Source organism: Saccopteryx bilineata, chromosome 6, assembly GCF_036850765.1.
Source record: "Saccopteryx bilineata isolate mSacBil1 chromosome 6, mSacBil1_pri_phased_curated, whole genome shotgun sequence".
NCBI lineage: Eukaryota > Metazoa > Chordata > Mammalia > Chiroptera > Emballonuridae > Saccopteryx > Saccopteryx bilineata.
Genome location: NC_089495.1, coordinates 28,098,298 through 28,118,942, shown reverse-complemented (window position 1 = coordinate 28,118,942; position 20,645 = coordinate 28,098,298). Strand labels below are relative to the sequence as shown.

The 20,645-nt window shown below is 37.1% G+C and overlaps 1 pseudogene; it reads right to left on the bottom strand.

The window, feature by feature from the left end:
* Nucleotides 1-355: 355 nt before the first annotated feature.
* LOC136308156 (dynein light chain Tctex-type 1 pseudogene) lies at nt 356-1,042 on the bottom strand (annotated as a pseudogene).
* Nucleotides 1,043-20,645: the final 19,603 nt, after the last annotated feature.

Genomic DNA, 20,645 nt, shown 5'->3' with positions numbered 1-20,645 from the left:
CTAAACTTTAGCTCATGTCATATCAGACATGAGCTCTTTTTAAATAAACTACTATTAAACCAGAGCTCCCATCCCTATTTTAGCATCCATTTTTACTTGAACAATGGATATAATTGGGCTTAAATCAGGTCGGGAACCTATGGCTCGCAAGCCAGATGTGGCTCTTTTGATGGCTGCATCTGGCTTGCAGACAAATCTTTAATAAAAAAATAATGTTAAAAATATAAAACATTCTCATGTATTATAATCCATTCATTTCCTACCGCTCATGTTCATGGTTGCGGGTGGCTGGAGCCAATCATAGCTGTCCTCCAAGACAACACTAAATTTTTTTTTTTTAATTGGAATAATTTATTCTAACTTTTAAAAGTACAAAGTGTGAAAACTTAGTGTGATTGAATCATTTGAGAGAGTAGAGAAAGTTTCACACTAGCAGATTTGAGCTTTTAGCACCTTTGAGCAGAAATCGAGTTAAGACAAGTGGCGGCCCAGGCTTCTACTGCCTATGGTGAACAACTCCTCTGACGAGGTGTGCCGACTGCAGAACAGTGCGGTCGTTTGGTGTTTTCTCTCCATTTTGAGAGTGCTACAAAAACAAAGAATGGGGAAGGTGCTCACTGAATTCACGGCTGGTGGTTAGCAGATGGAGGAGAGAGGGTGACAGAGGAGAAGAGTGCGGGCGATGACGAGGTCAGATGGACAGCCCGAAGGTGGTGACGATGCAGTACATGGTCTTGTTCTCCCACCGCATGGTGCAGCTCCCGTCAGTAGAGCTGTCCCAGAAGCAAGAACTCACCGAGTGCAATCCTGCTCCATTCTTCTGCATAATTACACAGGTCACAATGTATTTAAATGGTTTTCCCAGCTTGCTGAGTTGGCTCAGAGTTTGTTCCACTACGTTGTTGGTCCACTGGTTGACCTTGCTGTGCTGGTAGGCGCTGTCTCCGATGACACTTTCCACGGCCTCTTTTACAATGTTGCTCACTTCATCAACAACAAAAGTCGCCTCTTTGGAACCCTGAAAGTCTTCCATCTTCCCTTTGATGCGTCCGACAACACTAAATTTTTATTGGATAATGCATAACGTACACAGGCCATTGTATGGCTCGTGGAATTACATTTTAAAATATGTGGCATTCATGGCTCTCTCAGCCAAAAAGTTTCCCTACCCCTGGCCTAAATGATGAATTGATATTAATAAGTATAATTTTGATATTATTGGATATTGATTCTGTTGTTCAACTTCTTAGTTATTTCTCTTAAATTTTGTAATTTTCACATTAAATGATAGTTATTTTATGTGTCTTCAGTACATTTTTTAAAATTATCAAGAGTAAGAATAATATCAGACATGAGAAATTAATAGGGTCCAGAATCACTCTTGTACCTTAAATAACTGGATTGTTAGAAAAAAATATATGAAACAATGGTTGTCAGACAATTGGACAATAAGCAGTTTGAGACCATGGTTTTTGAAAGAAAAGAAACAAATGAAATAAGCTCTAAGTTTACACCAATTTATTGCTAGGCTAACTTTTCAGGCTGCAGCGTAGGGAGGGGATATGTAGTTGCAACCTAATGGCCCTCATGAGTTGAAGAGATTAAGATCAGAGTTAAAAAATAAAATAAAACACCTAAAATTTGTGAAACCGATTACCAGAGAGGAGAAACCTTACAGAGAGGTCTCCAGAGATATGAAATATTTTATAATCCAACCAGACAGAGTAAAATGATCTCTTAATGCACATGGTTTCAGATAATGTCCTGAGAGGAAACCACCATAGGAATGGAGCTAAATCAACCTAATACTAAAATCTAAACTGGACCTACTTTAACAAGCTCTAAAAGCAAGACTTGAAATGATCAAACTGACACCAGTACTTTAAGTGCATACCTGGAAAAAGGAAAATATCATTTAAATGAATAAAACAAAACCCATAAACCAAAATATATAATTCACAGTGGCTGACTATTTATGTCCTGCACCCAATTGCACCGTGTGTGTGTGTGTGTGTGTGTGTGTGTGTGTGTGTGTAAGAAGAAGTGGGGGAGTGAACCAACAAGCAAATCTCCAGACACCAGTTGGGTTTTCTAGAATTTAACCAATTTTGACATTGGCTACCTAGAGATAGCATCAGATGCCACAAGTTAACGGCTCAGTCCCAAAGACCACCCTCCATTCAAATGCCAGTTGCAAACCTAAGTTGTTACCAGTGCTTCTTGACCAACTGGCTATAAATTAGAAGTTTCTATGACTCCATTCTTTTTTTTTTCCTGTATTTTTCTGAAGCCGGAAACGGGGAGAGACAGGCAGACTCCCGCATGCGCCCAACCGGGATCCACCGGGTACGCCCACCAGGGGGCGACTCTCTGCCCACCAGGGGCGATGCTATGCCCCTCCAGGGCGTCGCTCTGTTGCGACCAGAGCCACTCTAGCGCCTGGGGCAGAGGCCGAGGAGCCATCCCCAGCGCCCAGGCCATCCTTGCTCCAATGGAGCCTCTGCTGCGGGAGGGGAAGAGAGAGGCAGAATGGAAGGAGAGGGGGAGGGGTGGAGAAGCAGATAGGCGCTTCTCCTGTGTGCCCTGGCCGGGAATTGAACCCGGGACTTCTGCACGCCAGGCCGATGCTCTACCACTGAGCCAACCGGCCAGGGCCTACTCCATTCTTAGGTTCAATTAATTTGCTAGAGTGCTTCACAGAACACAGGAAATCTGTTTACTCACTAGAGTACTAGATTATTACCTAGGATATTAAAGAATATAAATCAACAGCCAGAAAAAGAGATGCAAGGATAAGGTCTCCAACAACGGAGCTTCTGTCCTTGTGGAGCTTAGACTCAACATGGTGGCACATGAAAGCATTCTGTTTACCCAACCTGAAAGCTCTCCAAACTCCAGTCTTTTGGGTTTTTATAAAGGCTTCATTACATAAGCATAAATGATTGAATCACTAGCCAGTGGTTATTGATTTCAACTTCTAGCCTATCTCTTTGCCCCAGAAATCAGGGGGTGGGACTCAAAATTTTACCCCTTAATTTAGGGTTGGGTCCTAAACCATTCCCTGTCCTTAAATGCTTTCCAAAATTCAGCTCATTAACATCAACAGAGTTGGGATGTACAGGAACTTGTTATAAATAATAAGACACTTATTTAACCTTTAAGGTTTTGGAGCATTTCAGAAACTGAGGAAAAAAGACCAAATATTAAAACAAAAGATGTTCTTATTGACCTTATCATTCATCAAGTTACAAGGATTGGAAGCTGTAAACCAGAAATGTTGGATTAAGATCCAATATATGTGAGAAATGACCAAATATATACAGGGTGGGGCAAAAGTAGGTCTACTGTGGTTTGTATGAAAAATGATACAAGAAATAAATAGTACAATAATAAACTCTGTGTTTCACATACTCACAACTATAAACCTTCTTTTGCCCCACTGATATTTCTTATAAATCACACTATCACACTGACATCCAATAGAAAATTACCATGTCTTTTTCAACAAGTTAGAAAATACAGTATGATGGAAAACCATCAATGTAAATGACTCAGAAGTGTCAGATTGATAAATACAGTAGTTAATGATATTTAAACAGCTATCATAAATACGCTAAATACACTAAAAATGGACCAAGTGAATATGATTAAGAGAGGAATAAATGACACCAAGAAGACCCAAAGTTAATTTCTGAAGATAGTAAGTACAACATTGGAAATAAAAAATACACTGGAGAGACTTAATAGTAGATCATACACTTGATGTGTTTAACAATGGGATAGATAATGCAAAAGAAAAAATTAGTAAGCCTGAAGACACAACTATGAAAATTGTACAAAATGGAGAACAGAGGAAAAAGAAAAGAATGTCACTCCTGACCAGGCAGTGGCACAATGGATAGAATGTCAGACTGGGATGCAAAGGACCCAGGTTCAAAACCCCAATGACACCAGCTTGAGCATTGGCTCTTCCAGCTTCAGTGTGGGCTCACCATCTTGAGTGCAGAGTCACTGGCTTGAGCATATCATCATCGACATGACCTCATGATCACTGACATGAGCCCAAGGTCACTGACTTGAGCAAGGGGTCACTCACTCTGCTGTAGCCCCCCGGTCAAGGCACATATGAGAAAGCAATCAGTGAACAGCTAAGGTGCCATAACGAAGAATTGATGCTTCTCATCCCTCTCCCTTCCTGTCTGTCTGTCCCTCTCTCTGTCTTTCTGTCACAAAAAAAGGAAAAAAAAGAAAAAAAAAGAATGCCAAATTATGAAAAGGCAGCCATGATTCATAGGACAATACAAAAAAAGTCTAACATAGGTGTAATGTGACTTCCAGAAAGAAAGGAGTAAAAATCTACAAAAATATGAATGGCAGAAATATCTAAAGTTATATATATATTTTTAGATCTTATTTATTCATTTTTATTGGAGAGAGAGGGGGGAGAGAGAGAGAGAAAGAGAGAGAGAGAGAAAGAGAGAGAGAAGAGGGGAGGAGCAGGAAGCATCAACTCCCATATGTGCCTTGACCAGGCAAGGCCAGGGTTTTGAACCAGCGATCTCAGTGTTCCAGGTCGATGCTTTATCCACTGCGCCACCACAGGTCAGGCTAAAGTTATATATTTTTAAAAACTATAAAGTCATAGATCTAATACACTCTACAAATTCCATGAGAAATAAAAATAAAGAAAACAACACCAAGGAATATTATAATAAAATTATCAAGAAATAGAGATAACTATTAAAAATAGTATGAGGAGAAAAGATGTGTATAAAGTTTAAAAAGTAAGAATGATGGCACACTGCTCATAAGAAATTATGCAAGGCAGAAATGGAGGAATTTCAAAAATTATTTAAAGAAAAAAACTTAATCTAGGATTCTATTTTCACTAAAAATGTTTTTTAAGAATAAATGTGAAATACTTTCAGAAAACTAAAATCTGAGAAAAGCTATTGCTATACTTGCTCTACATGACATGTTAAAGTTTTTCAGGCAGAATCATATACACAACACAATGAAGAATGCTGGTAAGAAACAATACAAACAATACAAATATCCATTGACTATTGAAATAATAAACTAACTTGTGATATAATCATGCAAGGATATACTGATCAGTAATAAGTATTGAACTCATGATACATTAAATAACATGGAAATTGCAAAATCAGTATTCTAAATGAAGAGATAAAAGAGACAGAGAGAGAGAATTTTCATGTTTTATGTTCCATTTATATGAAATACTAAAAACTTAAAATTTAGTGACAGAAGAGAGATCAGCAGTTCCCAGGTTATGAGCTGGTGGGGGAAGCAATTGACTGCAAAGGACATGAAGGAGTGTTAGGGTGATGAAACTGTTCTCTATCTTGATAGTGGTGATGTTTACATGTCTGGAACTCATTACACAGTACTTTCAAACAGTTCAAATGCTGTAAAAATGTTTACCTGAAACCTATGTACTCTTATTGATCAATGTCACCCTGTTAAATTTGATTTTCTAAATAAAAAATTTTAAACATTGATAATTTTTATAGTATATAAATTTTATGTCCATAAAGCTCATTTAAAAAAATATCAAGCATTTCTTATGATGTAGGCCTTGTGCTAGATACCAAAATAAACAAGACATAGTCTTTTCTTCTATACTGTAGGTGGAGAGATAGACAAATTTAGTAATTGTGACATAAAATAATATATATGTGATATAATAGATGTACACACAGGGTTCTACAGGGACAAAATATTAGGGAAACAGGAAAAATTACCAGATGAGGGGGTAAGAATGACAAAGCACACATTCCTATTTCACTCACCTATTAAAATCACATCGCTCCACTAACAAACATCATACAAAGAAAAAGAAATTTGTATATCAAATTGGTGAAAATTCGATAAACAATATAGCATATTTAAATTTAAATTCTTAAGAGGATGCTCTATTTTTCATACGGTGCTTGTACTCTTATATAACACTGGGGAACAGTTTTTTTTTTCATTTTTTGTTGCATGAGGTTTTAGAAATGTTTCTATATATCTCTGCATCACTGATTCCAAATCTGAAATCCATATTTTGGTGCATGCTCTAGTTTTTATGCAACTTTCATTTCTTTTTGTTATAGTTAATGGCATGCATTGGTTTTTAAATTGGAGTTAAAGGGCAACGACTCTTGGATTGAACATAACCACAAGGCAATTAATGTTTAACAAACATCACTTTTACATAATTGTAGTTGTTTTTAAATGTAAAAAAATATTATCTGATAAAAACACCCTCTTATTTTGTTTTAAGATTGAATCATGGCTCTTCGAGTAGGCATAAATGTAAGAATAGTCCTGACACCTTCTGTTATATATGTGGCTGTTACACACTTCAATGTTAAAGGCACAATATTTCATCATTTGTGACACGTGCATATATTGCGTATATTCAAGTTCCCCTTGGTGATCAAGAAAAGAATTGGGCTCCTCATATTGTGTGTCATAATTGTGAGAAAATGCTTCATGACTGGACAAAAGGAAAACGCAAAGGAATGCCTTTTGGTATTCCCATGGTTTGACATGAACCTAAGGACCACAGTAGTGACTGTTATTTCTGTCTGATCCACACAAAATGCATTGACAAGAAAAAATGGCATATGATCGCATATCCTAATATTCCTTCAGCAATACGACCTATCCCACACTCTGAGACACTCCTGGTTCCAGTTTTCAATGGTTTTATTTCTTCTAAGGATGAAGAAAGTGAACATGGTGATCAAGTGTACTTTGATAAGATGCATGAGGAAATGGTTGTAGAATCTGAAGGGTCTTCTTCTGATGCCAAGCAGTCATTAACTCCTCTGCAGTTTAGCCAACCCAAATTGAATGACTTAGTAAGAATGACATAAAAATTGTCCTCGACTTTCTGAAGTATGAGGTGCATAACTGGATCATTTGTGTGGATCTTAAAGTGGTAAATTTCCTGCTAGGACAACAGAGAGGTTTCACGAAGTATTCTTGCTTTCTGTGTTTGTGGGACAGCCGAGCTCAAGAGAAACACTGGACACAGAAGGAGTGGCCAAAACATGAAGCTCTGGAAGTAGGGATGCAAAATATTGTGAATGAACCTGTAGTTAACCGAGACAGGATCATTTTTCCCCCTCTTCACATCCAACTTGGCTTAATAAAGCAGTTTGTTCAGGCTTTGAATAGAGAAAGTGAATGCTTTCATCATATTAGTTCTGCTTTTCCTGCTTTGTCTTTTGAGAAGATAAAAGTAGGTGTATTCAATGGACCTCAAATTTGAACCATTGTATGTGAAGAAGAATTTGCCAGGAAGATGAATAAGGAGGAGAAAGCAGCATGGCAATCTTTTGTGGCAGTTAGAACGAGCTTCCTTGGCAACAAAACAGAAAACTATGAACTTCTGGTTCAAAGGATGTTGTTGGCTTTCCACAACATTGGATGTAACATAAGCATTAAATTGACTTCCTGAACAGTCACTTTGATAAGTTTCCCGAAAATCTTGGAGCTGTTAGGGATAAGCAGACTACTGCTGGAGCATCAAATGAGATTGTCCTCAACAAGTACAAAAACGTAAGAGCTACAAACGCAATTTTTTGCCTGAATAGAATTTAAATGTTTTGCACAAATTTTATAATTAAAATAAGTGTTTTAATATGTTCTATTTCAAAATTGTAGACAAATTCTGATGAAATCATATCTTTTAGTGTTTAATGTATTTACTGCATTATATAAATTATTATATTTTCACAAAGATGATGCCCAAGAAGACATTCTACTTCATTATGCTAAACTAAATGTTGAAAATTTTACAATAAGATGAAAACCTAAAATTTTGAATTGCAAAAAAACTGTAGCTTACAGAGAAATCTAATGTCAGATTTGAGATCAGCACACTCACTCGAATTAGGTAAGAACAAGTGTTTTTGTGGATGCAACCAAAGTTTTGTTCCCCAGTGATCTTATTTTGCCCTATTTTTCTGAGTAATAACAAAGATATAGTAAGTCACAGAAATCTTAATTGTACCACACAATGAAATTTTACAGATGTATATATTTCCTCCTAACCAGGATCAAGATTTAAAACATTCATAGACTCTTCTCTTTATTGAAGCCTTTGATTGCTGGTTGATTAATTACTGACATTTTGGAATTTAAGATAGAGGGCAGTATTCTAATTCTGTGGATAAAAAAAGAGGAAGATGAAATTGTCATCACTACTTATAGGAACTGTTCAGAATGATCAATTTTTACCCTGTCAAATTCATTATGAAGATGGCTAATTTAGGTAATGCTTGTAAGCACTCCCAGGGTAAAGCATGCCTTTCTAAGAGAGGTAAATATCAATATTCTGCACTAGGAAAAGCTATTGAAATTATAAAATTATTTTACTGCAAGTAGAAAATTTCAGTTTTCAGCGGGAGCATGTAGAACTCTGAATAGGATAGGTGCCTTATATCAAGTGTCCTCTGTACTTTTGTATTTTAAAAATATGCCTTTGTGAATTGACCTTAAAATGCACTTTATGGCAATATCTATGGTTACCCACTTGAAATAATAATTAATGCTAATGAAATTGATAATTAGGAGCCATTCTCCAATTTAATTAGACATATAAGTGTTCTAATTAACTGGTTTTGGACTTGGTCTTGAAGTTGAACCTGAAGGTCTTCTATTCTTTGACAGATGATGAGGACAACTCTGAAAAATAAGTAATTGGTACCACACAGTTCTCTTATTAGTTTCAAACATTCCACCTTCAGACTTTTATCAGAATTTTCGCTTCTAGATCTTACTTGCAACAATTTCTATTCCCAATCCCAAGCTCATGGTAAATGAGAACTGACTTTGTGCTAATGTCTGAGGGTGTGATGAAATATGACACTGCCAAGGTAGTTTGGGGAAATGTCATACACATCCTTAGCTTCAGGGTTGTCTTTGCCTAATGCCCATGAATCAAAAGTGATTTGAACACAGACAACAGTGTGGGGATTGCAGGAGGGAAGGAGGGGTGGGGACAGGTGGAGGAAGGAGAAGGGGACTAGACGGTGATGGAGGGAGACTTGAGAGACTTGACTTGGGGTGGTGAACCCACAATGCAATATACAAATGATTAGAGGATTGTACGTCTAAAACCTGTGTAATTGTATTAACCAATGTCACCCCAATAAATTTAATAAATTATAAAGTGATTTGAAATTCTTAGTCTTTTATAATCTTGCTCTAGTAATGTGACATTATTTGGTGACACATTGTTGCACTAAAGCAATAGTTTGAAAGATGCTTTCTAGACATTGTTACACTAAAGCAATAGTTTGAAAGATGCTTTCTAGAACCAATCCTAACCAAAAGGAGTGAGTAATGAGAATCGTAAGCCCTTTTCAACTCTAGCCAGTCAATGTTTCTGGACTACCTGGCTTTTTTTTCTATTATTATTATTATTATTATTATTTATTATTATTATTATTAATTTTAATGCAGTGACATTGATAAATCAGGGTACATATGTTCAGAGAAAACATCTCCAGATTATTTTGACATTTGATTATGTTGCATACCCCTCACCCAAATTCAAATTGTCTTCTGTCACCTTCTATCTGTTTTTTTTGTGCCCCTCCCATCCCCCACCCTGTCTCTCTCCTTCCTCGCCCCCCCATTACCATCGCATTCTTGTTCATGTCTCTGAGTTTCATTTTTATGTCTCATCTATGTATGGATTCATATAGTTCTTAGTATTTTCTGATTTACTTATTTTGCTCAGTATAATGTTATCAAGGTCCATCCATGTTGTTGTAAATGATCTGATGTCATCATTTCTTCTGGCTGAGTAGTATTCCATAGTATATATGTACCAAAGCTTTTTAATCCACTCATCCACTGACGGACACTTGGGTTGTTTCTAGATCTTCGCTATTGTGAACAATGCTGCCATGAACATGAGGGTGCATTTCTCCTTTTGGAACAGTTCTATGGTGTTCTTAAGATATATTCCTAAAAGTAGGATAGCTGGGTCAAAAGGCAGTTTGATTTTTAATTTCTTGAGGAATCTCCATACTGTTTTCCACAGTGGCTGCACCAGTCTGCATTCCCACCAGCAGTGCAGGAGGGTTCCCTTTTCTCCACATCCTCGCCAGCACTTATTCTGTGTTGTCTTGTTGATGAGCGCCATTCTGACTGGTGTGAGATGGTATCTCATTGTGGTTTTAATTTGTATTTCTCTAATGATTAGTGATGTTTCTGCCTTCCTTCAGATCATCACCATATTGAACAATCATCTGTTCTGTCTCCATACATAATGTAGAGCAGGGGTCCCCAAACTATGGCCTGTGGGCCACATGCGGCCCCCTGAGGCTATTTATCTGGCCCCTGCCGCACTTCTGGAAGGGGCACCTCTTTCATTGGTGGTCAGTGAGAGAAGCATAGTTCCCATTGAAATACTGGTCAGATTGTTGATTTAAACTTACTTGTTCTTTATTTTAAATATTGTATTTGTTCCCATTTTGTTTTTTTACTTTAAAATAAGATATGTGCATTGTGCATAGAGATTTGTTCATAGTTTTTTTTTTATAGCCCGGCCCTCCAATGGTCTGAGGGACAGTGAACTGGTCCCCTGTGTAAAAAGTTTGGGGACCCCTGCCCTATACCCTGCCACAGTTACGCCAGCTACTAAAAAAAGCAGGGTATGTTGTCCAAAGATATTTTCAGAATGAGACCTGTATAAAAAGCTGTCAACTATGGTTCTCTTGGTGGTAGATGACCTCCTCAATGCCATCTACTTGCCATCCAGATGCTGAGACATTACAGCCTCCAGAGCAAGCTCTACATCAGGGGTCCCCAAACTTTTTACACAGGGGGCCAGTTCACTGTCCCTCAGACAGTTGGAGGGCCAGACTATAAAAAAGAAAACTATGAACAAATCCCTACGCACACTGCACATATCTTATTTTAAAGTAAAAAAACAAAATGGGAACAAATACAATATTTAAAATAAAGAACAAGTAAGTTTAAATCAACAAACTGACCAGTATTTCAATGGGAACTATGCTTCTCTCACTGACCACCAATGAAAGAGGTGCCCCTTCCAGAAGTGCGGCGGGGGCCAGATAAATAGCCTCAGGGGGCCACATGTGGCCCACAGGCCGTAGTTTGGGGACCCCTGGTATAGGGTAGTATCTTTTAATAGACTCTTATTGGCTTTCTCTGAGTTCACGTAAAACTTTACCAGGATATGAAGATTGCCTCATTGCTTGGTATTCAAGCAGGTTAGTTTTCATAGTGCCATCATTCTAGTATCTCTGCTTCGTTGACTAGAAAAAAGATTATGGTCTCAGTGTTCAATTCCAAAGACACTGCCTCCACTTACAGACATCCCAGACTCTGAGCATCCCCGCTGCAATTTTCAATATTATGATGCACATCATTACAATGAGACAGGTTTGTTTCATTTTCAAACAAAATGAAAGGGAATGGCTTGCTGCCCAGTACACTCATTCAAGGATGTAACAGAGCTCTAGGCATCATCGTTTCAAGGCAGAATTTCAAAATGCCCTGGGAGCATCAGCAACGAAGGAGACTGTGCAACTGCCTCTGGACATTTTTTTAAAATGAAGAATTTATTTAAATAATTTTGGGAAAAAACATGTTATTCGTGATAATTTTAGCTTTATAGAAATTTGCAACGATAGTCCAGAAAGTCCCTGTGTACCCCTCACCCAGTTTCAGTGTCCCCTGGTGTGATCATTTGTCAAAAGTAAGGGACTAATCCTGATATATTACCTGAACCCCAGACTTCATTTTAATTTGACCGGTTTTATCATTAATGTCATTTTTTCTATTTCAGGATTCAATTCTGGCTGCTTTTTAGATTTGTCCTCTTCCCATCTATTGTGAAGTACTTTTTATATTAAGATATCAGTATTTTCTGTCCAATAATTATTTTAGTATGCCTTGGATCTTAATGGGAATAGTAATTAAGTTCCGTATGCTCCATGTTGCTTATTGTTTTGTTCCTCTCAACAGCTAAGACGGCTTCTAATAAAAATCTGCTCTAAATTAAACCAAAAGACTGTTACAAGGGTGAGAGATTTTTAAAATGCCCTTCATTTGGTTTTCACCAAGGACACAGTGGACTGAAGCCAGTCTTCTTTCATTCTTTATTCCTTTCTTTATTCCTTCTGAGTGAAAACATTTAGGTCAAATTTGTCTGAACTAAATAAAAAGCAGCTGAAATTTTCCCTGGAATCAATAGAATGCTTCCACAGCATCCACATTGAAACAGAGAGAAAAAGCCCTTGATGTGCAACAGCCCTAACAGGCCAAGGATTCTCTCCTTCCTGCACCTGCAGGGTCACTCTTAGGCTGTAGCCTTTAATACAGAGCCCTCCAGACTTCAAAGAATAACAGTAAGAGGGGCATTACTTTGGTTTAAGAAGTTACAGTGCATCATAACAAATTCAGTTTGCAAAATTAATCTTGCTAAAATAAGCTCACCAAGTACAGCTCTGGTGTAGCCTCTTGGAAGCTTATATAGGGTGAACAGTGACATTTAATTGCTCTTTCCTTTTTAAACCTCTGAACCTGAAGTTTTCCTTCTCTCCAACCAATGTCAGTTCACAGTAACTCAGTTTATTGATGCATGTAAAAAGAAGGTAGGCAATTATTTCTGAGAGTAGCCAAACCTGTGCTCATGGGGTGGGGAAGAAACTGTGATGAGGATTTTAGTACATTTAATTCACTTATTCACTGAGTGAAGGAAAGGGCAAGAGACAGAAGGAAATTAAATTATAGAGGTTTTTCTTTTCTTTCTTTTTTTTGTCCACTGCCTAGAGAATTATTACAGGCCTATGCTATTACACAAGTACATGAACAACACACCCAGTAAAAACTATCACTTAGGATTTGATATTAAACTATTCAGGTTCAAATTTTAAGTATGGGTTGAGTTAAAGCTTAATTGACACTACTGTAAAAACATGTTTTTTCTTGGTAAATTGACACCATAAACAAAGACTCGTGTACAACTTTAAGGCTGTCAATAAGAACGGCTGCTATCAAGTGGAGAAGGGGTTCAACTCACTAAGCTAAAACACGAAAATGCTTTGTTTTTCCACTAAATGCTCGCCTAACCTCCTGCCTACCTTTCTTGAAAAATAGGGGTTCTTAAGTAAAATAAAGTCTGATTTTTATCATCTGGAATTATATTTGATCATTAAAACAGTACTTCTATTCATTTAAAAACCATGTTAGCCTGACCAGGCAGTGGTGCAGTGGATAGAGCATTGGACTGGGATGCGGAGGACCCAGGTTCGAGATCCCTTGGTCACCAGCTTGAGCGCGGTCTCATCTGGTTTAAGCAAAAGCTCACCAGCTTGGACCCAAGGTCACTGGCTCAAGCAAGGGGGGTTACTTGGTCTGATCAAGGCCCATGGTCAAGGAACATGAGAAAGCAATCAATGAACAACTAAGGTGTCGCAATGAAAAACTGATGATTGATGCTTCTCATCTCTCTCCGTTTCTGTCTGTCTGTCTGTCCCTCTCTCTGACTCTCTCTCTGTCTCTGTAAAAAATAAAAATAAAAAAATTAAAAACCATCATTATCCTAACTGATTCAGAAATACAACCCTCCCCACTCTTCTAGCAGGAAGATGAACTGGTGGCACCAGTTGGAGAGTTCAGCACTCTCCTGTGCTCTTCTGTGCGCTCTCTCACCTGCTCATGCACCACACAGACTTACCACTGCCCCCATCTCCTCTGGCCTTTCCCCTGCCCTTCCTGCCTATCTCATCCCCAATGTGTGATAGTACCAACCTCGCTAGTGGAGAGGCAGCTGTGGAAGCAGAAACAAAATGTCAGTCTCCCCTTTCAGCTGAGCTCCAGGCTATAAAGAGGTTCTCTTGTGAATTCCCTCCTTTGTCTGCTGCTATCCATAATAAGTATATTATTTATACGTATATTTTGCCTTCAATTTGTGTGTTAGAACTTTAAAAAATGACAAATACAGTGTGTCCCTAAAGTCATGGTGCACTTTTGACCGGTCACGGGAAAGCAACAAAAGACGATAGAAATGTGAAATCCGCACCAAATAAAAGGAAAACCCTCCCATTTTCATACCTATTCAGTGCAGTTCGATGTGGGCTCACGCACAGATTTTTTAGGGCTCCTTAGGTAGCTATCCCGTATAGCCTCTACAGACTCGTCACTGACGGATGGCCTACCAGAACGGGGTTTCTCCACCAAACTGCCGCTTTCCTTCAACTGCTTATCCCACCCAGTAATGTTATTCCTATATGGTGGCGCTTCATTATAAATGCGCCGATATTCACGTTGCACTTTGGTCACGGATTTGAATTTAGCGAGCCACAGAACACACTAGACTTTCCTCTGTATCCTCCACATCTTGACTGGCATGGCCGTGGGCTGCTCTGCTGTATACACGGTGTTACATCATCATCTGCGCATGCACACATGCTGCCTCATCATCCTACAGAAACTGGGAGGGTTTTCCTTTTATTTGGTGCAGATTTCACATTTCTATCGTCTTCTGTTGCTTTCCTGTGACCGGTCAAAAGTGCACCATGACTTTACGGACACACTGTACTTCACAAATAAGTAAATAAATAAAACCCCAAAGATCATGTAATCAATTTCAAAATTTCATTTGTAGGTTGTTTTTTGTTGTTTTAGTTTGTTGTTGCTCTACCTCATTAATTGTAAAGTACGTAAATAGTTTCTTAGAGGAAAAGTAGATACATATTTTTTAAATTATTTATGAAATAAACCAAAGAAGTTGGGGTTAATATCTCACTAAGCTGTTAGCCTAAATCTTTTAGCTATATTTTCTTTTTTATCTTATCTATTGTGATAACATAGTAAGGTTGAAAGGAATGCACTTAACTCAAATGAAATTCAGATGATGGTGATGATAAAGCTCTTTATATTTCATATGATTGATTAAATTGTTTTTATTTTATATGATTGACTTCATTCTACTTTCATTCTCACAAACTCAAGGAGAGAGGAATAAAGTCACCCCCTGGGACTTTCTCAAAGCAATTTAAGTGTTTCTATTTCCTTTATTCCAAAGGGATTTTGATTTCAGGGCAAAAAACAGAACTCAAGTCCGACCTCCCGCTCCTCGTGCTGTCTTCTCTCTCTGCCTCTCACCACCAGAAGCTTCTGCTTCCTCCTCCTGTGCAAGCAGACCTCCAATTCTGTCACATTTGTATTTTCCTGACCTGTGGACTTTTTCATATATTGTTACTCCTTTCTCTGTGGCCACAATCCTGATGGTCTAGCTTTAATGGTAGAAATACTACCAAAGAAAGAAAAACATGGATTGTTAACCAATAAAATATTTCCAAAATATTATTCTCATCACAGAAATATTGAGAGTATGTTCATGGTCAGAGCTATGTTCCCAACATAATCCTTTCTTTAACCCTTTGCTGTCATCAGGAACTATGCTTTCTTAAGGTGGAGCATATGGCTGAGGTTTACACTCTAGTTCTTTTCCAACATGGCTGATAAACTCAATTTTCATGCAAATGATGATTATATTTTGCTACTTATACTTTATCTGGGAGCCACCCTGCTATGTAAATCAATGTTTCCTAATCTTTATTTCACTTAAAAGGTAATAAAGACGCCCACTCAGTACACACATAGGACCACAGGGAACACTCTCAGAGCCACTAGAAAAGACAGTATTGCTAAACAATTGGGAAGGTAGTTGGTTGCCTGGACATAAACTTGCAAAATGTTTGTGTACAATTCACTGGACCATATTTTAGTAACTGTATGTAATGCTGCTTATGGGGGGGGGAGTTGGTGGGTAGTTTAAAGTGTACTATTACAAAATTGGAAAGTGTATGTTTTTTTAATTTATTTTTTATTATTAATTTTAATGGGGTGACATTGATAAATCAGGGTACATATGTTCAGAGAAAACATCTCTAGGTTATTTTGACATTTGATTATGCTGCATTCCCATCACCCAAAGTCCAATTGTCTTCCATCACCTTCTAACTGGTTTTCTTTGTGCCCCCCCTCCCCCAACCCCTTCCTTTTCTTCCCCCCTCCCATAACCACCACACTCTTGTCCATGTCTCTGAGTCTCATTTTTATGTCCCATCTATGTATGGAATCATATAGTTCTTAGTATTTTCTGATTTACTTATTTCGCTCAGTATAATGTTATTAAGTTCCATCCATGTTGTTGTAAATGATCTGATGTCATCATTTCTTATGGCTGAGTAGTATTCCATAGTATATATGTACCAAAGCTTTTTAATCCACTCGTCCACTGACGATCACTTGGACTGTTTCCAGATCTTCACTATTGTGAAAAATGCTGCCATGAACAAGGGGGTGCATTTCTCCTTTTGAAACAGTGCTATGGTGTTTTTGGGATATATTCCTAAGAGTGGGATAGTTAGGTCAAAAGGCAGTTCGATTTTTAATTTTTTGAGAAATCTCTATACTGTTTTCCACAGTAGCTGCACCAGTCTGCATTCCCACCAGTAGTGCAGGAGGGCTCCCTTTCCTCCACATCCTCACCAGCACTTATTCTGTGTTGTTTTGTTGATGAGCGCCATTCTGACTGGTGTGAGGTGAAATCTCATTGTGGTTTTAATTTGCATTTCTCTAATGATTAGTGATGTTGAGCATTTTTTCATATGCCTATTGGCCATCTGTATATCCTCTTTGGAGAATTGTCTATTCATTTCTTTCGCCCACTTTTTGATTGGATTGTCTTCCTGGTGTTGAGTTTTACAAGTTCTTTATAAATTTTGGTTATTAACCCCTTATCAGATGTATTGTCAAATATGCTCTCCCATTGTGTAGTTTGTCTTTTTATTCTGTTCTTATTGTCTTTTGCTGTGCAAAAGCTTTTTACTTTGATATATTCCCATTTGTTTATCCTGTCTTTTATTTCACTAGCCCGTGGAGATAAATCGGCAAATATATTGCAAGAGATGTCAGAAAGCTTACTGCTTATGTTTTCTTCTAAGAGGCTTATGGTTTTACGGCTTACATTTAAGTCTTTTATCCATTTTGAGTTTATTTTTGTGAATGGTGTAAGTTGGTGGTCTAGTTTCATTTTTTTGCACTTACCTGTCCAATTTTCCCAACACCATTTGTTGAAGAGGCTGTCTTTACTCCATTGTATGCTCTTAACTTCTTTGTCAAATATCAGTTGTCCATAAATGTGTGGGTTTATTTCTGGGTTCTCTGTTCTGTTCCATTGATCTATATGCCTGTTCTTATGCCAGTACCAGGCTGTTTTGAGTACAATGGCCTTCTAGTACATACAGTAACTTGATATCCAGAAGTGTGATAGCTCCCACTTTATTCTTCCTTTTCAAGATTGCTTAGGCTATTCGTATTCTCTTCTGGTTCCATATAAATTTTTGGAATATGTGTTATATATCTTTGAAGTATAAAATATATTGGCATATAATTTTCTTTCATTGTGTTGTCTTTGCCTGGTTTTGGAATCAGAATTATGCTCGCCTTATAAAAGGAGCTTGGAAATCTTCCTTCCTCTTGAATTTTTTGAAATAGCTTGAGAAGGATAGGAGTTAGTTCTTCTTTGAATATTTGGTAAAATTCACTTGTGAAGCCATCAGGCCCAGGACTTTTCTTTATTGGGAGTTTTTTGATAACTATTACAATCTCATTTGTTGTAATTGGTCTGTTTAGGTTTTCTGATTCTTCCAGATTAATTTTTGGATTATATGTTTCAAGGAATTTTTCCATTTCATCTAGGTTGTCTAATGTTTTGGCATACAGTTCTTCTTAGTATTTTTTTACAATATTTTGTATTTTTGTTGTGTCAATTGTTATTTCTCCACTCTCATTTCTAATTTTATTTATTTGAGTCCTCTCTCTTTTTTTCTTGGTGAGTCTGGTTAAATGTTCATTGATTTTGTTTTCCTTTTCAAAGAACCAGATCCTGGTTTCATTGATCCTCTGTATTGTTTCTTTAGCCTCTATGTCATTTATTTCCACTCTGAACTTTATTATTTCCTTCCTTCTACTACCTCTGGGCTTTACTTGCTGTTCTTTTTCTAGTTCTTTTAGATGCAGGATCAAGTTGTTTATCTGCGCTTTTTCTATATTCTTAAGGTATACCTGTAATGCTATGAACTTCCCTCTCAGTACTGCTTTTGCTGTGTCCCATAAATTGTGAGTTGATGTATGCTCATTATCGTTCGTTTCTAGGAATTCTTTTACTCCTTCTTTGATCTCATTGTTAAACCATTCATTATTTAATAACATGCTATTTAGTTTCCAAGTATTTGAGTATTTTTCAGTTTTTCTATTGATTTGATTTTTAGTTTCATGCCATTGTGATCAGAGAAAGTGCTTGATATAATTTCAATCTTCTTAAATTTGTTGAGACAGCTTTTGTGCCCTAACATGTGGTCTATCCTTGAGAATATACCATGAGCACTTGAAAAGAATGTATATTCTGCTGCTTTTGGGTGAAATGTTCTGAAGATATCTATTAAATTGGGTTGATCATCTAGTGTGTCCTTTAAGTCTGCTGTTTCTTTCTAAATTTTCTTTCCTGAGGATCTATCTAGTGATGTTAGTGGGGTATTGAAATCCCTTACTATTATAGTATTGCTGTTGATCTCGCCCTTTAAAGCCATCAATGTCTGTTTTATATATTTAAGTGCTCCTATATTAGGTGCATAGATATTTATAACGGTTATATCTTCCTTTTGGATTGCTCCCTTTATCATTATGTAATGACCTTCTTTATCTCTTACTATATCCTTTGTTTTAAAGTCCATTTTGTCTGATATTAGTATTGTTACTCCACTTTTTTTTTTCATTTCCATTTGCACGAAATATTTTTTCCATCCTTTTATCTTCAGTCTGTGCATATTTTGTTTTAAGGTGTGTCTCTTGTAAACAGCATATGTATGGGTTCTGTTTTCTTATCCACACAGCTACCCTGTGTCTTTTGATCAGATCATTTAATCCATTTATTTTTAAGGTTATTATTGATATGTAGTTTTTTTATTGCCATTTTATTCTTTAAAACTATATTCTTCTTTTGCTATATTCTTTTTTCCCCTTTGATCTGTTTACAACAGGCCCCTTAGCATTTCTTGCAGCATTGGTTTGGTTGCAGTGAATTTCTTGAGTTTTTTTCTTTGTCTGGAAATCTTTTTGTATTTTCTTCAATTTTAAATGATAGCCTTGCTGGATAAAGTAGTCTTGGTTGTAGGCTCTTGTTCTGCATTACTTTAAATATTTTTTGCCATTCCTTTCTGGCCTCAAGTGTTTCTGTTGAGAAGTCGGATGTCATCCTTATGGGGTTCCTTTGTAGGTGATAGCCTTTTTTTCTCTAGCATCTTTTAATATTTTCTCTTTATCACTTAGCTTTGGTATTTTAATTATGATGTGTCTTGGTGTAGATTTCTTTGGGTTTCTCTTTAATGTTGTTCTCGGTGCTTCTTGAACTTGTGAGACTTTTTCCTGCCTTAATTTAGAGAAGTTTTCAGCTATGATATGTTTGAACAAAGTCTCTATCCCTTGTTCTTTTTCTTTTTCTTCAGGAACCCCTATGATGTGGATGTTATTTCTCTTCATGTTGTCACAGAGCTCTCAGAGTTTTCTCAGACTTTTTGAGTTTCTTTCTTTTTTCTACTCTGCTTTTGTGCCTTTATTTATCTTGTCCTCTAACTAGCTGATTTGATTCTCAGCTCCATCCATCCTGCTTTTAATTCCTTCCATTGTGTTTTTTATTTCTGATATTGTATTTGTTATTTCTGACTAATTCTTTTTTATTATTTCAATATCTTTTTTTATATTTGCTATCTTTTATTTAGGTGTTTGTAATGACCATCTATTGTTGTTCTAAGATCTTTGAGCATCCTAACAATCATTATTTTAAACTCTGCATCCAGTAATTTGGTTATATCTGACTCATTCAGGTCCTTTTCAGGGATTTCTCTTGATTCATTTGTGTTGCATTTCTCTGCCTTCCCATTTTGTCTGTATAAAAGAAGGTTTATGCCACTGAGTCCACTGTATGTGGCCTCTGTGTTTCCTATGTGTGGTCTGTCTGCAGACCCGCCACCCCCTCTGCTGATGCTGCCTAGGGCGTTAAGGTATGGGGGTTGCCGGTGCCAGCCCACCGGGGCTGTTGCTGTGGTTTCTGCCTCAGAAAGTGTATGTTTTTAATAGAATTATTTTCCATTGCTTCTCAAAGCTTATAAGTTTACTACACTTAAATGAGAATTGAGTACATGAATATAGATCTTAAAAGTTCTCAGCTCTAATTTGTTCCCTGTAAATTTTAGTAAGTGGCATTTAGCTGCTGACATAGAAGCTTTAGAAGGAAATTGAAACAGCATTTATATTTCTAAATACATATATTTCTCCTCTATCAGAATAAGTCCATCATCTTTGACCAAGCTTTCAGTTTTGTGTGAGAAACACAGGAAAAACCAGTGGAAGAAGACAGTGGCTCTTTGGGTAAACTGAGCGGTACAACACCTAATGACACAATCATGATAAAAAAAAAAAAAACCATCCTGAATCCATAGATTTTTTATTTTTAAAATACATATTTTAATGATCATTTTATTCTAAAGTGGGACAGTTTGAAGATATCCCTTAAAAAT